The sequence below is a fragment of the Neovison vison genome, chromosome 5 (genome assembly GCF_020171115.1).
Source record: "Neovison vison isolate M4711 chromosome 5, ASM_NN_V1, whole genome shotgun sequence".
NCBI classification, from domain to species: domain Eukaryota; kingdom Metazoa; phylum Chordata; class Mammalia; order Carnivora; family Mustelidae; genus Neogale; species Neogale vison.
The window spans coordinates 88948353-88967363 of NC_058095.1; the positions used below are offsets into that span (position 1 = coordinate 88948353).

The window sequence follows — 19011 nt, forward strand, 5'->3', positions numbered from 1 at the left end:
ATTGCACTGGCTAGAATATCCAGAAAAATGTGAGATCAGACATTGCTGTTTTGTAGCTGATCTTTGGGGAAAAGAGTTCTGCCTTTTTCTATTTGCTGTAAGCTGTGGGATTTTTATAGATTTTTTGATTCAGTTTGAGAAGTTTTTTCTTTTCTTTGTTTCTTTAGAGTTTTGGGAGGTCATGAATGTTGTTGAATTTTGTGAAACACCTCTTTCTGCATTTTTAGAGATGCTCATATTCTTTTTCTACTTTTTCTACTTGAGTAGAAAAAGATGAACTAGAGTGATGATTTTCAACTTTGCCTTTCTGAATTAAATTTCAGTTGCTCCTGATGTATTTTAATTTTTATATTTTGCTGAATTTAATCTGTAAATATTATTTATTTATTTATTTTCAGCATAACAGTATTCATTATTTTTCCCCACACCCAGTGCTCCATGCAATCCGTGCCCTCTCCAATACCTACCACCTGGTTCCCCCAACCTCCCACCCCCCCCGCCGCTTCAAACCCCTCAGATTGTTTTTCAGAGTCCATAGTCTCTCATGGTTCACCTCCCCTTCCAATTTTCCTCAACTCCCTTCTCCTCTTCCTCTTCCCTTGTCCTCCATGCTATTTGTTATGCTCCACAAATGTGAAACCATATGATAATTGACTCTCTCTGCTTGACTTATTTCACTCAGCATAATCTCTTCCAGTCCCGTCCATGTTGCTACAAAAGTTGGGTATTCATCCTTTCTGATGGAGCATAATACTCCATAGAGTATTATCTTCCTTATCCATTCGTCTGTTGAAGGGCATCTTGGTTCTTTCCACAGTTTGGCGACTGTGGCCATTGCTGCTATAAACACTGGGGTCCAGATGACCCTTCTTTTCACTACATCTATATCTTTGGGTAAATACCCAGTAGTGCAGTTGCAGGGTCATGGGGAAGTTCTAGTTTTAATTTCTTGAGGAATCTCCACACTGTTCTCCAAAGTGGCTGCACCAACTTGCATTCCCACCAACAGTGTAAGAGGGTTCCCCTTTCTCCACATCCCCTCCAACACATGTTGTTTCCTACCTTGCTAATTTTGGCCATTCTATCTGGGGTAAGGTGATATCTCAATGTGGTTTTCATTTGAATCTCCCTGATGGTTAGTGATGATGAACATTTTTTCATGTGTCTGATAGCCATTTGTATGTCTTCATTGGAGAAGTGTCTGTTCATATCTTCTGCCCATTTTTTTTTGATTATCTGTTTTGTGTGTGTTGAGTTTGAGGAGTTCTTTATAGATCCTGGAGATCAACCTTTTGTCTGTAATGTCATTTGCAAATATCTTCTCCCATTCTGTGGGTTGCCTTTTTGCTTTCTTAACTGTTTCCTTTGCTGTGCAGAAGCTTTTGATTTTGATGAAGTCCCAAAAGTTTATTTTTGCTTTTGTTTCCTCTGCCTTTGGAAACATATCTTGAAAGAAGTTGCTGTGGCTGATATTGAAGAGATTACTGCCTATGTTCTCCTCTAAGATTCTGATGGATTCCTGTCTCACGTTGAGGTCTTTTATCCATTTTGAGTTGATCTTTGTGAATGGTGTAAGAGAATGGTCAAGTTTCATTCTTCTACATATAGCTGTCCAGTTTTCCCAGCACCATTTATTAAAGAGACTGTCTTTTTTCCACTGTATATTTTTCCTGTTTTGTCGAAGATTAATTGACCATAGAGTTGAGGGTCCATATCTGGGCTCTCTACTCTGTTCCACTGGTCTATGTGTCTGTTTTTATGCCAGTACCATGCTGTCTTGGTGATCACAGCTTTGTAGTAAAGCTTGAAATCAGGTAACGTGATGCCGCCAGTTTTATTTTTGTTTTTCAATATTTCCTTAGCAATTTGGGGTCTCTTCTGATTCCATACAAATTTTTGGATTATTTGCTCCAGCTCTTTGAAGAATGCCGGTGGAATTTTGATCAGAATAGCATTAAAAGTATAGATTGCTCTAGGCAGTATAGACATTTTAACAATGTTTATTCTTCCGATCCAAGAGCATGGAATGGTCTTCCATCTTTTTGTGTCTTCTTCAATTTCTTTCATGAGTGTTCTGTAGTTCCTCGAGTACGGATCATTTACCTCTTTGGTTAGGTTTATTCCCAGGTATCTTATGGTTCTTATTGCTATAGTAAATGAAATCGATTCTCTAATGTCCCTTTCTGTATTTTCATTGTTAGTGTATAAGAAAGCCACTGATTTCTGTACATTGACTTTGTATCCTGCCACATTGCTGAATTGCTGTATGAGTTCTAGTAGTTTGGGGGTGGAGTCTTTTGGGTTTTCCAAATAAAGAATCATGTCATCTGCGAAGAGAAAGAGTTTGACTTCTTCCTTGCCAATTTGGATACCTTTTATTTCTCTTTGTTGTCTGATTGCTATTGCTAGGACTTCTAATACTATGTTGAACAAGAGTGGTGAGAGTGGGCATCCTTGTCGTGTTCCTGATCTCAACGGGAAGGTTGCAAGCTTTTTCCCATTGAGGGTGATATTTGCTGTGCATCTTTCATAGATAGATTTTATGAAGTTCAGGAATGTTCCTTCTATCCCTATACTTTGAAGCGTTTTAATCAGGAACAGATGCTGGATTTTGTCAAACGCTTTTTCTGCATCAATTGAGAGGACCAGGTGGTTCTTCTGTCTTTTCATATTAATTTGTTCTATCACATTGATTGATATGCGAATGTTGAACCATCCTTGTAGCCCAGGGATGAATCCCACCTGGTCATGGTGGATAATCTTTTTAATGTGCTGTTGGATCCTGTTTGCTAGGATCTTGTTGAGAATCTTAGCATCTGTATTCATCAGTGATATTGGTCTGAAATTCTCTTTTTTGGTAGGATCTTTGCCTGGTTTGGGGATCAGGGTAATGCTGGCTTCATAGAAAAAGTCTGGAAGTTTTCCTTCTGCTTCAATTTTTTGAAACAGCTTCAGGAGAATAGGTGTTATTTCTTCTTTGAACGTTTGGTAGAATTCCCCAGGGAATCCATCAGGTCCCAGGGTCTTGTTTTTTGGGAGGTTTTTGATCACTGCTTCAATCTCGTTACTAGATATCAGTCTATTCAGGTTGTCAATTTTTCCTGGTTCAATTTTGGGAGTTTATAGTTCCAGGAATGCATCCATTTCATCTAGGTTGCTTAGCTTATTGGCATATAACTGCTGATAATAAATTCTGATGCTTGTTTCTACTTCCTTGGTGTTAGTTGTAATCTCTCCCTTTTCATTCATAATTTTATAATTTGGGCTTTCTCTCTTTGCTTTTGTATTAGTGTGGCCAATGGTTTATCGATCTTATTGATTCTTTCAAAAAAACCAGCTTCTAGTTTCATTGATACATTCTACTGTATCTCTGGTTTCTACCTCATTGTTCTCAGCTCTAATCTTGATTATTTTCCTTCTTATGTGTGGAGTTGGTTTGATTTGTTGTTGATTTTCTAGTTCTTTAAGGTGTAGATACAGCTGGTGTGTTCTAGATTTTTCAGTTTTTTTTTTAGGGAGGCTTGGATGGCTATGTATTTCCCCCTTAGGACCACCTTTGCTGTATCCCATAGGTTTTGGACCGAAGTGTCTTCATTCTCATTGGTTTCCATGAATTGTTTCAGTTCTTCTTTGATCTCCTGGTTGATCCAAGCATTCTTAAGCAAGGTGGTCTTTAGCTTCAGGTTTGAGTTCCTTCTCAACTTTTCCTTGTGACTGAGCTCCAGTTTCAAAACATTGTGATCTGAGAATATGCAGGAAATAATCTCAGTCTTTTGATATTGGTTGAGTCCTGATTTGTGACACAGTATGTGGTCTATTCTTGAGAAGGTTCCATGTGCACTTGAGAAGAATGAGTATTCTTTTGTTTTGGGATGGAATGTTCTGTATATCTATGAGGTCCATCTGGTCCAATGTGTCATTCAATGCTCTTGTTTCTTTATTGATTTTCTGCTTCGATGATCTGTCCATTTCTGAGAGAGGTGTGTTAAGATCTCCTACTATTAATGTATTCATATCAATATGACTCTTTATCTTGATTAACAGTTTTCTTATGTAATTGGCTGCTCCAATATTGGGGGCATAGACATTTACAATTGTTAGATCATCTTGGTGGGATAGTCCCTTTAAGAATTATGTAGTGTCCTTCTGTATCTCTGACTACAGTCTTTAGTTTAAAATCTAATTTGTCTGATATGAGAATCGCTACCCCAGCCTTCTTTTGAGTCCCATTGGCATGAAAGATGCTTCTCCGTCCCTTCACTTTCCTTCTGGGTGTATCTTTAGGTTCAAAGTGGGTCTCTTGTAGACAACATACGGATGGGTCCTGTCGTTTTATCCAATCTGCAACCCTGTGCTCTTTTATGGGCGCATTTAGGCCATTCACACTGAGAGTGATTATTGATAGATACGTTGTTATTGACATCGTGTCACCTTTGAAGTCTTTCTTTCTGTAGATCGTCTCTATATTTCTGTTCAGTGTTATTCTTAGGATTTTTTCCTCTTTTATAGAACCTCCCTTAATATTTCTTGCAGTGTTGGCTTGGTGGTTGCATAGTCTTTTAAGCCTTGCCGGTCTTGGAAACTCTTTATTTCTCCATCCATTTTGAATGTCAGTCTTGCTGGATAAAGTATTCTTGGCTGCATGTTCTTCTCATTTAGTGCCCTGAATATATCTTGCCAGCCCTTCTGGCTTGCCAGGTCTCTGTGGACAGATCTGACGTTATTCTGATGGGCTTTCCTCTGTAAGTAAGGAGCCTCTTTGTCCTAGCTGCTTTCAAGAGATTGTATCTACAATTATGATTCCTCAATTTGACTATCAGGTGCCTTGATTTTTTTTTTGGAATCTATAATCTTAGGTGGAGATCGTTTGGCCTCTAGTACATGAATGCTGGTTCCATTTGTGATATTGGGAAAATTTTCATGAAGTACTTGTTCCACTATATCCTCTAGACTTTCTTTCTCCTCCCCTTCAGGGATTCCAATAATTCTGACATTGGAACGTTTCATGGCATCATTTATTTCTCTGATTCTGTTTTCATGGTTTCTAAGCTGTTTGTTCCAGGCTTCTTCCTGATCCTTTCTCTCTATCTGTTTGTCCTCCAGGTCACTAATTCTATCTTCTGTCTCAGTTACCCTTGCTTTGAGAGAATTTAGATTAGATTGGAATTCATTGAAGCATTGTGAACCTCATCCCTGGTAGCTTTTAGCTCTGCCCTAACATTGTGAACATCATCTCTGGTCGCTTTCTGTTCGGCCCTAATCAATTCCGTTTGGTCATCCATGGCTTTCTCCATTCTAGCTATTGCCTGGATAATTGCTAGCCTGAATTCTCTTTCCGACATATTGTCTATGTTGATAGCTGATAGGTCTGTTGCAGAAGGCCCATCCTCTTTATTTTTCTTCTGTTGGGCATTCCTCCTCCTAGTCATTTTGGTGAGAGATGACTGAACAGATGTAGCTGGATGTATTAACCATGGCGCAGTCAAGGTGCACCCTGGAACACTTCTGAGCAATCAGGATTCCCCACCCAAAGGAGAGAAAAAAGAAAAAGAAAAAAAGAGAGAGAGAGAGGAAAGAAAGGGAAGATAAAAGAGAAGGTTCAGCCCAAATGGGCCCAAGGTAAGATTTATGAAGTATACAAACAAAAACAGACAAACAAAAAGACTGATAAAAGTATATGACAAGAGAAAAAAAATTATATATCTATATATAGGCAAATAAAGGAAGAACCTTGTCCAAAAGAACCCCAAGTGTAATATTTATATACTATCAGGACAAACACAAAAACACAGAAACACTGGTGGAAAAAAAAGATGGGAAAGTGGTTATAAATTCTCAGTGTGGGCAAGGAAGGTTGTTTTGATTCTTCTGCGTGTATCTTGATATCTTTGTTAAAGGACGCAACTTTCCTAAGATAAAGGGGGATTAAAAATTGGTTTACCTATAGGGGTAGTATTGTTTGGGGAAAGGGGATTACTTTGAAGTTTAACTCTATATGAATATTAGAAAATAAAAATAAAAAAGGAATAAACTAGACTAAACTAAACTAAAATTAAAAAAAGAAATTTAGAAAATAGAAATGCAAAAGAAAAACACAGGTGTATGTATCAAAAAGTTCAGGTTAGAAGGTTACTATGGAATTTTATGTGCTGGACAGCTCACTGTGATGGTAAATAGGTTAAAAAATTATCTATATATAAAAAAATGAGCCAGAATAGTGGGAACAAATTAAAAATAAAAGTTGTCCTATGAAGTAGTGGTGGTGGTTCTCTTGTAGTCTTTTTTTTTTTCTTTCCTGGTTGGTTTTCTGGGGGAGGGGCCTGCCATGTGGGTTTTCAGTCAATGATGTTCCCTGAGTTAAGTCCTCCCATCCCCCTCAAGGGGGTGGGCTCTGACGAAACCGGTTTTTCAGGCTTTTGTTCTCTGGAGGTTTTTATGTTTGTTCATTTTTTTTTTCCTCTCACTTGACCACTTTTGATGGTTTTTGTAGGTTTAGAGGAAAGCAAGCTGCACCCTGACCTCCCTCTGAGAGAGAAGCTTCAGTCTGCTCTTCTGCTCTTCTCACTCTGCTCTTGCAGAGCCCATATAAATTCCCCCTTGACTGCTGGCAGAGCAGGTTCCGAGTCGCGGTCCCTGGGGATGCAGGATCTTCTGCTTGTACCCAAAACCACGGCAGTGGTGGCTGTCTGGGGCAGCTCCAGACCACCAGAGAGGTTCCAAGCAGCAATCGCACACTGAGATTTTCCCGCTGGCCCTGGCTGGGAGTGCCTGGTCTTTCTGGGTCTAAGAGCACCCCCACTTGCGCAGACCTCCCTCAGGGGAGGCTGTGGGTCGCGGGCACGTCTCAGGCTCTGAGAGCAGGGTGCAAGTCCAAAAGCACCAGTCTGGGCCTTCGTGCACCTCTCTCAGGGGAGAGTTTGGGGAGTGCGTCTCAGGCTCTGAAACAATGGCGTGGGTCTAAGAGCACCGGGTGGGCCTTTGTGCACCTCTCTCAGGGGAGGATGAGGTGTGTGTGCATCTCAGGCTCTATAGCAGGGCTCGTGCATTCTGCCATCTGGTGTGGCTCCCAGCCCCTCACAGGAGCCAGACCCCATGCAATCTTGGGCGTGCTGGCGGCTCAGGGACCAAGACCTGTTTTCTCTGCCGCACTCTCTCTGGCTCAGCGCCAGGGGAGGCTGTTCTGGGTCTGGGGACTTAAGCCCCTGTCCCAAGCCGCCCCGATTCCCACAATTTCCCCCCGTGATCCTTTGCTCTTTTGGAGTGCTTTCAACCAGTCTCCAAGTTAATGCCGGTCCCCAGATGCAGGGCACTCTCGTATTGGGATATTACTTTCCAATCAGTCACCTCTGGTGCCTCCCTTCCCCTTTTGTTTATCTTCTGATATCAGTCCAACGTTCCCACTCTGCTTTACCTGCCCACTGGCATCTTCTGCCCCTGTAGAGATCCAGACGTGTATAATTCTGATCTCAGGCTGATTTAATGGGTGATTGGAGTTCTTTGGTAGGTAATCAGCTCACTTTAGGGTACAGATTGAAAAGGCGCCTCCTCCTACTTCCCCGCCATCTTGTCCCCCCTCCTGAATACCAATCTGTAAATATTTTGTCAAGGACTTTTGTATAATAATCTTGAAGGATAGTAGCCTATAGTTTTCTTTTGTCTTTCTTTTGTTTGAACATCAGGAAAATACTGTTCTCATAAAATAAGTTAGGAAGTGTTCCTTTTTCTTTTATTTTTACTTTAAAAAAATAGATTCTATTTATTTATTGGAGAGAAAGAGCACAAGCTGTGGGATGAGGCAGAGAGAGAGAAGGAGAGAGACAAGCAGACTCCTCCTTAAGCAAGGAGCCTGACGGGGATCCATCCCAGGACCCTGAGATCATGACCTGAGCCAATGGCAGATCCTTAACCAACTGAGCCATCCAGATGCCCCCTCTCTTTTATTTTTAGAAAGTGCTTGTACAGAATTGACATTTTTTTCCTTAAATATTTTATATATTTAATCAATAAAACTACTTGGACCTGGAATTTTCTCTAGGGGAAGGTTTCAAACTATAAATTCAATTTCAAGTTCTTTAGTAGATAAGACTTGGGATTTTTATTTCTTTTTGTGAAAGCTTTGGTAATGTTTTATTCAAAGAATTTATCAATTTTATCTAGGTTTTTGGATTTGCCAGCTTAACATTGTTAATAATATTTCTTTATTATCATTATAAAGTTTGTAGGATCTGTGCTTATGTCACCTCTTTCATTTCTGATATTGATAATTAGTGTCTTCACTATTTTTTCTTAATCAACCTAGACACATTAATTTCATTGATGTTTTCAATGATCTAGGTTTTTGGTTTCACTTATATCCAACACACTTATTGCTGTGTTTTGCCAGTCGCAGCCTGTTGATAGTAATCCTATCAGGTAGGAATGCTGGAGGTACTTGCCTGCATTACCCACAGTGAGTACCCATAGACATTTTCCCCAACCCAGGACAATGTTGTGGTTGGATCAGCCCTTGTGGTTCTTATTGTGATTGTGAGATGCACAACAGCAAAAACCATCAGGGAGGTTTGAGGAACAAGATTTATTACTAGCAGCTCCTGGAGGGTACACAGCATGACTGAGGGCCATACACTGAGATCACATAGAAAGAAAGGATCTGAGGTTCTGCCTTTATGAAGGTTGAAGGTGGTATGTCTAATGTTTGAGGGTTCAATCTATTGGCTAATTTAAAGCATAAAGGTGGGAATTAGAGCACAGGAAGTGAAAAGTGGAGTCACTCAAGTAGTTGTGTAGGTTATATGGGCTTTCTGAAAGAGGGACTTTCATATGTGGGGGCAACCTAATTCTTTATCTGGTTGTTTTACTAGTAGCTGGTAATAAGTTTACTCAAGATGAACGTCTTTTGAAATGAATGCCTTATCAATCAAAAGCTTAATGTTAGGTACTTACCTTACATTTTTAATTTTTAACTACCTTTTAATCTACTTAAGTTTCATTTGCTCTTTTTTCCCCTAGGAAGCTTTATTCATGATTTTAGACTTTTTATCCATTATAACATGTATAGCTATAAATTTCTTTCTAAGCACCACTTAGCTGCATCCCACAAAATTTTGATATGCTGTCTTTTCAGAATCATCCTAGTAAAAGTATTTTTTTTTCTTATTTACCTCACAAGTTAGGAATATGAATGTGTATTTCATCTCCAAATATCTAGGGGTATTGCATCTAGCTTATCTTCCCACTGAGTTTGGTAATTTAATACCAGAGAATATATTTTATAGAATTTAAAGCTTTTAAATTTGTTGAGGCTTATTTTACAACTTGGCATATATTTTATATTGGTGAATATTCCATATGTACTTGTAAAGAATACGTGTCCTGTTGTTGGTGTGACTAGTATTCCATAAATTTCAATTAGATCTTAACCTTAACTTTAACCTTTAACCTTAACTTAACTCCCCTATATCCTCTATATCCTTTCTTTCTATTTACTTATTTTAGAATAACTAAAAGAGGAGTGCTGAAGTCTCCAGCTATAACTGTGGATTTGTCTATTTACCCTTAAGGTTTTATCAAATTTTGCTTATGTACTTGGAGGCTTGTAATTATGTGCATATGAATTTAGGATTGCTAACTATCTTGATAAATTGACCCTTTTATCATTATGACATGTACCTTATCTCTGTTATCTTCTGAGTTAAAGTTAATCAACTGTAAATTTTCTGATATCAATGTAGGCAACCTAACTTTTCTATTAGTGTTTCCATGGTTTACCTGTGGTGTTTCTATCCTTTTAAACTACTAATATATGTATTTCTTGTGGTAAAAAAAAAAAAACCAAAAAAACAAAAACCCATGTAACATTAAATAATACTTTTTTTTTCTTGAGAGAGAGAGAATGCAAGTGGGGCGGGGGGGGGGAGGGTGCAGAGAGAGAGGGAGAGAGGGAATCCCAACAAGGCTTCATCCTCAGCATGGAGCCTAATGCGGACCTCATTCTCATGACCCCAAGATCATGACCTGAGGCAAAAATCAAGAGTAGACACTCAGCCAATTGAACTGCCCAGCCACCCCAAATTTACCATTTTTAAGTATACAGTTCAGTAGTGTTAAGTATATTCACATTGTGCAACAAATCTCTAGAAATTTTTCATCTTATGTATTTATATTTAAAGTAAATTTCTTGCCAATACCATATTGTTGGATCTTGCTTTTTTTTTTTTAATATTTTATTTATTTATTTAACAGAGAGAGAGAGATCACAAGTAGGCAGAGGCAGGCAGAGAGAGAGGAGGAAGCAGGCTCTCTGCTGAGCAGAGTCCGATGCGGGGCTCGATCCCAGGACTCCGGGATCATGACCTGAGCCGAAGGCAGAGGCTTTAACCCACTGAGCCACCCAGGCGCCCTGGATCTTGCTTTTTTGAGTCTGACAATCTCTGACTTTTATTTGGAGTATTTAAATCATTTATATTCAATGTAATTATCAGTCTAGTTGGATTTAAATCTACCAGCTTTCTAATTATATTTTATTCTTTTTATTTTCTATTTTTCCCCTCTTCTGCCTTTTAAAAAAATTCAAATTAATTAACATATAGTGAAGTATTGGTTTCAGAAGTAGAATTTAGTTATTCATCACTTATGTATAACACTCAGTGCTCATCCCAAGTGCCCTCCTTAATACCTATTGCCCATTTAGCTCATCTGCTACCCACCATGCTTCCAGCAACCCTCATTTTATTCTCTGTATTTAAGAGTCTCTTATGGTTTACCACCCTCTCTGTTAATTATTTTTGGTATTCCATTTTTTGATCCCATAAACTTTTTTATTAGACATACCATTTTATTTAAGTTTTTAGCAGTTGTCTATAATTTTTAGTATACCTCTTTATTTTTAATAATTTTTTATTATAGGTATAAATTTTAATTTTATACCTCTCAATTTTTAGTATACCTCTTTAGTTTACCATAGACTACATTTCAATAATATTAAATCATGTAACATATAATGTAAAAACTGTATAATACTTTCCTCCCTCCTTTCCTTTGTACTATTGTGGACAACATTTTGTTCTACATATATTATAAACCCTGAAATACAGTCTTACTAATTTTGGATTAAATAAAAACGTTTTTAAATTAGAAAATAAGTTTGTTTCTATTTCTCCAAAAATTACCATTTTTGAAGTTTTTGTATTTCAGATTTTCCGTCTCTTATCGTGTTCTGCCTAAACAACTTCCTTTAAATATCTTCTTTTAGCTCAGGATTGTCTGTGGTAAACTCACAATTTTTGTCAGAAAAATACCTTATCTTCCTTTTTCATCTTGAGGGATATTTTCACTAGCTGTAGAATTCAGGTTGACAATATTTTTTCTTCTTTCAGCAAATTTCCTTTTGGCTTTTCTGAGAAGTCAATAGTCATTTTCAGTTTTTCAATTTGCTTTCTCTTAACATTATAATGTGTGTGTGTGTGTGTGTGTGTGTGTGTGTTACCTTCTGGTTAACTTTAAGATTTTTCTCCTGATCCTTGATTTTCAGCAAACTGATTATGCTTTGTGTGTGTGTGTGTGTGTATGTGTGGTCAGCGTACCATGGGTTGGCTATGCTTCTCAGATCATGCTTTGAAAATATTCTGCCTTTGTTTCTTCAGGGATTTTTTTTCTATTTATCTGCAACTCAAAAGAATGCATATTCTGCTTGATATTGTCTCATAGGTAACTGGTGCTTTTTTCAGTTTTTAGCCTTTTTCTTTGTGCTTTAGTTTGGATTGTTTCTAATACTATGTTCAAGTTTTTATTTTTTTTTTATTCTGCAGTGTTTAATATGCTAAACTTTTTCAATGAAATTTTCATTTAGTATATTTTTCTTCTGCTCAAGAAATTTAATTTGTTTTTTGTTTATGGTTTTCGTTTTTTTCCTCATTGTGTTCATGTTGTCCTTAGTCATTGAACATATTTGTAACAGTTGTTATAAAGTTCTTGTCTGTTAATTCTATTATCTTTCAGTTCTAGGTCATTTAGATGATTTTTATTTTGTTTATAGATTAAGTGTTCCCCCTTTGAATATCTATTTGACAATTTTACTAGATGTTGGACATTGTTACTGTTACACTGAAGTCTCTGGTTTTGTTTTCTTCTGTTAGAAGGCTTTTTTCATATAGGCAGCTAAATTATCTATGGATCCCCTTGATGCTTTGGAGGTTTCCTTTCAAGATTTGCTAAAATAAACTTTGTCAAAATAAGATTGAGTCTAGAGTAGTTCTCGCTGTAGTGTTAACTTAGCCTTACTATTAAGGTATGGGTCTTTTGGGGTCTCTATGGTGTATATCAAGTATTCATCAAACCATTTCTACCCTATTTGGTTAAATATTGCATCCTGAGGAAGCTCTGTGAATTGTCCAGCTCACATGTCTCGGGTAGTTGTCTTTGCCCAATTTCATTGAGTTTCATTCCACATATATGTAGGATTAGCATCTAGCTAGTTACTCTAGAATATCCATAAATGAATGTTTAGAACTTTATCCACAGCTCCTTTTTCAATAGTACTATACCCAGCAAATATCAGCTGACTCAGCCTCCCCAGACTTTTGGTTTAGTTTCCCCTCTTCACTGAGAATACTGTGCTTTGCTTGGGTCCTACTTTTCTGCACCATGGCCTCGAAAGTGCCTCTAGGAAGAAAGCCTGGGAAGTAGTATGGCTTACTTTAAGTCTTTTGTCTTGGAAATTATATTCCTATGCTGCCCTTTCTAATATCTCAAAATTTTTTTCATATGCTTTTCCAGTTTATTTTTAAGCAGGTGAGCAAGTTTAGTATATTGTGATTAGAAGTAGAATTCACCTGAGTAACTTTTGAAAATAGCTTTATTGAGATTTAAATCACAATGCATCCATTTAAAGTACATGACTCGATGTTTTTTAATATATTCACAAATATGTGCAACTATTACCGTAGTCAATTTTAGAACATGTTCTCCACCTCAAAAAGAAACACTGTACCCTTTAGATATTAACTGTCCCCTTCATCTTCCCACCAACCCTAAGCAACTACTAATCTCTTTTATATATCTATAGTTTTGCTTATGAACTTCCCCAATGGAATCATATTATATGTGGCCATTAATGACTGGCTTTTTTTTTTTTTTTTTTTACTTAGCATAGTTTTTAAGGTTTATCCATGTTGTGTGTATATCAGTATTTAATTACTTGCTATGGTGAGATAATATTCCATTGTGTGGACATATCACAATTTGCTTTTTCATTCATGGATACAATTTTGTTGCTGCAGCTGAGGTCCAAGAAGTTGCTGCCTGTGCTCTCCTCAAGGATTTTGATGGCTTCCTGTCTTACATTGAGGTCTTTCATCCATTTTGAGTCTATTTTTGTGTATGATGTAAGATGGTCTAGTTTCGTTCTTCTCCATGTGGCTGTCCAATTTTCCCAACACCATTTGTTGAAGAGGCTGTTTTTTTCCATTGGACATTCTTTCTTGCATTGTCAAAGATTAATTGACCATAGAGTTGAGGTTCCATTTCTGGGCTCTCTATTCTGTTCCATTGATCTATGTGTTTTTGTGCCAGTATCACACTGTCTTGATGATGACAGCTTTGTAATAGCACTTGAAGTCTGGAATTTTGATGCTGCTAACTTTGGTTTTCTTTTTCAACATTCCTCTGGCTATTCAGGGTCTTTTCTGATTCCATACATAATTTTAGGATTATTTGTTTCATTTCTTTGGAAAAAAAAATGGGTGGCATTTTTATAGGGATTGCATTAAATGTGTAGATTGCTTTAGGTAGCATAGACATTTTCACAATGTTTGTTCTTCCAATCCATGAGCAAGGAACATTTTTCCATTTCTTTGTGTCTTCCTCAATTTCTTTCATGAGTACTTTATAGTTTTCTGGGTACAAGTTCTTTGCCTCTTTGGTTAGGTTTATTCCTAGGTATCTTGTGGTTTTGGATGCAATTGTAAATGTGATCAACTCCTTAATTTCTCTTTCTTCTGTCTTGCTGTTGGTGTATATAAATGCAACTGATTTCTGTGCATTGATTTTATATCCTGACACTTTACTGATTCCTGTGTGACTTCTAGCAGTTTTGGATTGGAGTCTTTTGGGTTTTCCACATAAAGTATCCTATCATTTGCAAAGAGTGAGAATTTGCCGACTTCTTTGCCAGTTCAGATGCCTTTTATTTCTTTTTGTTGTCTGATTGCTAAGGCTAGGACTTGTAGTACTATGTTGAATAGCAGTGGTGATAGTAGACAGCCCTGCCATGTTCTCTTAATTAGGTTTTTCTTCCACCATGTTTCTCTCATTGCCTTATCTCCTTTCAAACAGTTATCAGGCCTTTAGGGTTATTTCTTCAGAGGAGTCATTTGGATAGAAGGACAGAAAATAGAGGATTCTACCTTCAAGAATTCTTGGGTTTCACTTTTAAAAACTCACTAAGTAGAATGGGTGTGAGAAAGGGGACTTTAGACTACAGGGGGGAATTTGAAAACTCTCTCCTCATTCCTTCAGTGTGCACTGGGATGATGATGTGTTTCAGGAGAGGAATGGCTTTACTGGCAATGTTGGACCACAGGTGCAATATTATGATTTATAAGAAATACATATTTGGTTAAAATGGTCATCTGAATGACCAAAATATTTCTCATATATATTTGGTTTTTGTCAGTGTTTCCTGGCTCACAGCAACAAAAATCCTTGGAATTCCCTGGGTGGTAAGAGCAATGAGAACATTTTTTGTTATAATATTTGGTTTCTTGTCTTCAGTTCCTGAAAATGTTCTGACACATAAAGGTGAAATGCTGTATTTTTATTGCTATTAACTTCCTTCCTACTACAACTGGGTTTATGTTAATGAGGTAATTTTTGGAAAAAATCTTAGGATGGGACCTGGTTAATAGGGGAATCACCAATAAATAGAGGGTTGGAAATTTGAGTCCCACCCACCCCTTTCTGGGGAGGTTGAAGGAATGGAGCTGACTCATTCGCCAATGGCCAATGATCTCATCAATCATGCCTATGTAATGAAGCCCCATAAACCAAAAGGAACGGTTTTGGAATGCTTCTGGGTTGGTGAACCAGAATGTTTCCATGTATTACCATGCTGGGCTCAAATCCACTGGGAGAGAAGCTGCTTTGTTTGGGGCCTTGCCCTATGTATCTCTTCATCTGACTGCTGAATCATATTCTTTCATATTATTTAATATCCTTTGTAGTAAATTGGTAATTTGATAAGTAAATGGGTTTCCAGAGTTCTGTGAGCTGCTCAAGCTAATTAACTGGATCCAAGGAGGGTGTCAAGAGGAACTTTTGACTTATAACCAGTTGATCAGAAGCACAGGTGACATTGGCATCTGAAGTGTGTATGTGGAGATGGTTGGGGGGAGGAGTCTTGTGGGACTGAGTCCTTAACCTGGGGGGTCTGATGCTATCTTCAGGTAGATAGTGTCAGAATTGAGTTGAATCATGGGCACCCAGCTGGTGTCTAAGAATTCTTTGGCTATATGGGGGAATATACCTTCCCACACATCAGAATTAGAATTAGTGACCTAGAATCATTAACAGGCATGGGGATTTCCAAGCTCTGCAGAGGTTCTGGTTTCCCATACTTGGTACAGAAGCCTCAGAAAGTGACCAAAATAAACCGTTTGTCTTAATGGTGACTTGTGTGGGAAGATGACAGAAGAACAGAGGGTTCCCTGATGCTGTGCGTTGTGTGAAACTCTAGGAAGTTAGTACAAGCCTGAAGCACAGTCCCAAGAATGACTGTGGCTGAATATCCCACTAAGTCCTAATGCATGCGGGAAATCAGAATGGAGATTAAATTGATGTACAGAAAATAATGAGATAGGTTGATTTTTGCACACTGATTTTGAAACCTGAGATTACAGTATATTATACCTATTATGTGAATTCATTAAAAAATCAAGACGGGTGGGCGCCTGGGTGGCTCAGTGGGTTAAGCCGCTGCCTTCGGCTCAGGTCATGATCTCAGGGTCCTGGGATCGAGTCCCGCATCGGGCTCTCTGCTCAGCAGGGAGCCTGCTTCCTCCTCTCTCTCTCTGCCTGCCTCTCTGCCTACTTGTAATCTCTCTCTGTCAAATAAATAAATAAAATCTTTAAAAAAAAAAAAAAAAAAAAAAAAAAAATCAAGACGGGTACCTGGGTGGCTCAGTCATTAAGCATCTGCCTTTGGCTTAGGTCATGATACCAGGGTCCTTGGATTGAGTCCCGCATTGGGCTCCCTGCTCAGCGAGGAGCCTGCTTCTCCCTCTCCCCACTGCTTGTGTTCCCTTTCACTTTGTCAAATAAATAAATTAAATCTTTTTAAAAAATCAAGAATACTGTGCAAATTTCCTACAAATAAGATATGATTCAGAGTGACAGGATATACTATTTAGAAAAATATTTTATATTTTTTATATTTTTATATTTTATGTGCTTTTATATGCTTCCTTTGTATGCCACCTTAATCTGTGAGTTTTCTGTGTGGCTCCTTTTCAACTAAGATAGGCTTGTTATGCATCATGGCCTTTTATCCTTTTCTCCTGAAATAACTTGCACCGAAGATTAAATTTTGGTGAAACAAAATACTTTTAATTTTGCACTTCAGACTGAACTGACAAATTATCTCAAAACAACAGAAAAGTAAACAGGTTAGATAAAACACTGAAGAAAAATTAAGAAAAATAGGCACCCCCCATTATTTATATCCAAGGATTGCGACTCAGTTGATACATAAATAACAAACTGTGCCCAGAGCCACAAGAAATGAGTGTTTGGGGTGTTGTCATGTTCTGCAATCTTGGGGATGGACATGAGAACACAGGATCTCGTGGTCTGAACCTTACTTCTATCTGGAGTGGGAAGAGTCCATAGTTACCTTATCCTATTTGCTTTTAGTAGTGTTGTAAGAACGGATTAGTTCTTCTTGAGTGATCACAGCTTGTTCCACTTGAGAAAATGCATACCCACCTGGAAGTGTAAAACACTTAGTGTTAGGAGCACTAATGTACAGGGAGCGTTCTGCTAGCAGAAAGTAAGACTCCTACCCAATGGAGACGCATTGGCCATTGGACGCATTGGACAACAACTAGCCACATCAGCCAGGCCAGTAACAGACGCAGGTAAAGTGGTGAGGTATGATGAGAGAATGGTAATGCAGCACCTTGCAGGTTTGGCTGTATTAAAGAACCACTTAGGGGAGCCCTTTAAACATACCCATTTTGGGGGCCACAATTGAAAGAAGAAAAGTTACGTCTATCCATTATTGGATTATTAGATTAACTGCAGTGTTTCTATGTGGAAGGAAAGACGAGTGTCCCAGACCTCTCCCCTCTGTAGCATCACCTGAAAGCTGGTAAAATCCCAGGGTCTGGTACCAACACTTGGACCAGTGGTTCTCACACTTCATTGTGCACCAGAATTCACTTGGTGACCACTGGTCCCACCTCCAGAATTTCTGGTTTAGTAAGTCTGCTGTAGGGGCTGAAGAACCGACATTTCTAACAACTTTCCAGCTGATGCCCCTACTGCTGGCCTCAGTAAAAGGTCCAGAGAACCACTGTTGAGGTTGTGGGTGGGTGCTGGTAGCAATAGCTCCCAATGGCTGGGGATGGGCTTCCTTCTCTTTCCTGCCCACTGAGAGGAACTTGGTCACAATCTCAAGGTGAAACTTTGGCATTTTTTAGAAACACCCAAGTGTTTCCCCAGTGGATCCAGGGATGCTCTGAGGGGCTCTGAAGAACATAATACTGCAGGACAGGGCCTGCAGGTGTGGCAGGAAAACCCAGAGGCAGCATTTTAGAGCATTCAGAGGCCTCCTCTTTTGGAGAGTGGGCCCATTTTACGTCAGCCATGCCAATAGCCAAAGGTGAAAAAACAGCTGTCTATTTTTATGTTAAATGTACTAATCACAAAAACAAGGAGGGACATAAAAATGAACAAATTAAAACATATCCCCACCCTCTTCATTTACTTCCCCGTCACCTTTTTAAATGGAAGATGTGATAGCATTTTAAATTGTCTCTTCCCCACTCAGACAGAGACAAAACCTTTTTTCCTATTTTTAATTCTTGTCTTAACCCCAGGGACCAGGAGGCTCTGAAAAGAATATTTCGGATATGGCCTGAAAAATTATTTCTTAGTTTTTACAAGATGTGTACACAGAGAGGGTCTTTTGTGAGCTGATTAAGTTTCAGCCACATTACCTCCACTCAAGGGTAGGTAATGTCTTAGAATTTTCTTTTGTATACTAGCATTTGTTTTGATTTTTTTTTTACTCATTCTAAATATTTGCATTTAAACCTAATTTTCCTAAAAAGTTTCCCTAAATTGTATAAAGATCTGGCCATAGAAAACTAGTATCTGCTGCTAACTTAGAAATAAATGGTATCTTTGGAAATCTGGGCTGGTTTTCCAATCTGCTGTGTTCTCTGGGAGGAGAGAGAGCTGAAGAGGGACAACCCGGACCAGGATCCTCCACCTGTCCAGCCTTTACCCCTCAGCCTGACAAAGATGCACCATCAGGTCACCAGTTTCTGCCTCATGAACCTTTAGCTTCCATTTACATCCAAATGGGGAGCTCAGAGGAAGCTTCCAACTCTTAGCCTTTCCCACTTTCTCCATCTTTCGGGAAGTTCTGACAGCCACAAAGTAATGATGGGGTCTGGGGAAAGTCACCCATGGACCCAATTCCTGAACTTTCCTGGGCTGGTTTTCCAGTGCATCAGCTTTCTAAATGCTCAGCTGCAGCCAGAATCTGGGAGGATGGGGGACAGAGGCAAGGGAGGTAAGGAGAGGGAGATAGAATTGAAGTATGAGGCATTTTCAAATCACTTCCCCGCCCCGCTTCATCCTGGTAAAACGTTTAGCAGATTTCAGAATCAACCATGTCATTTTTTATTATTTTGGCATAATCATCTTATTTAGTTCACTTCATTGTAAATAAAGTCAAAATTTTCTGGCTCAAGAAAGAATTATTAATTTCAGTTAACAGAGAACCTCTGC

The 19011-nt window shown here is 38.6% G+C and overlaps 1 protein-coding gene across 1 annotated transcript in view; it reads right to left on the reverse strand.

The window, feature by feature from the left end:
• LOC122907411 (phospholipid-transporting ATPase IB-like) overlaps nt 1–19011 on the reverse strand; it is a 341403-nt gene that overhangs the window by 40774 nt on the left and 281618 nt on the right. The gene's annotated exons all lie outside the window — the stretch shown is intronic.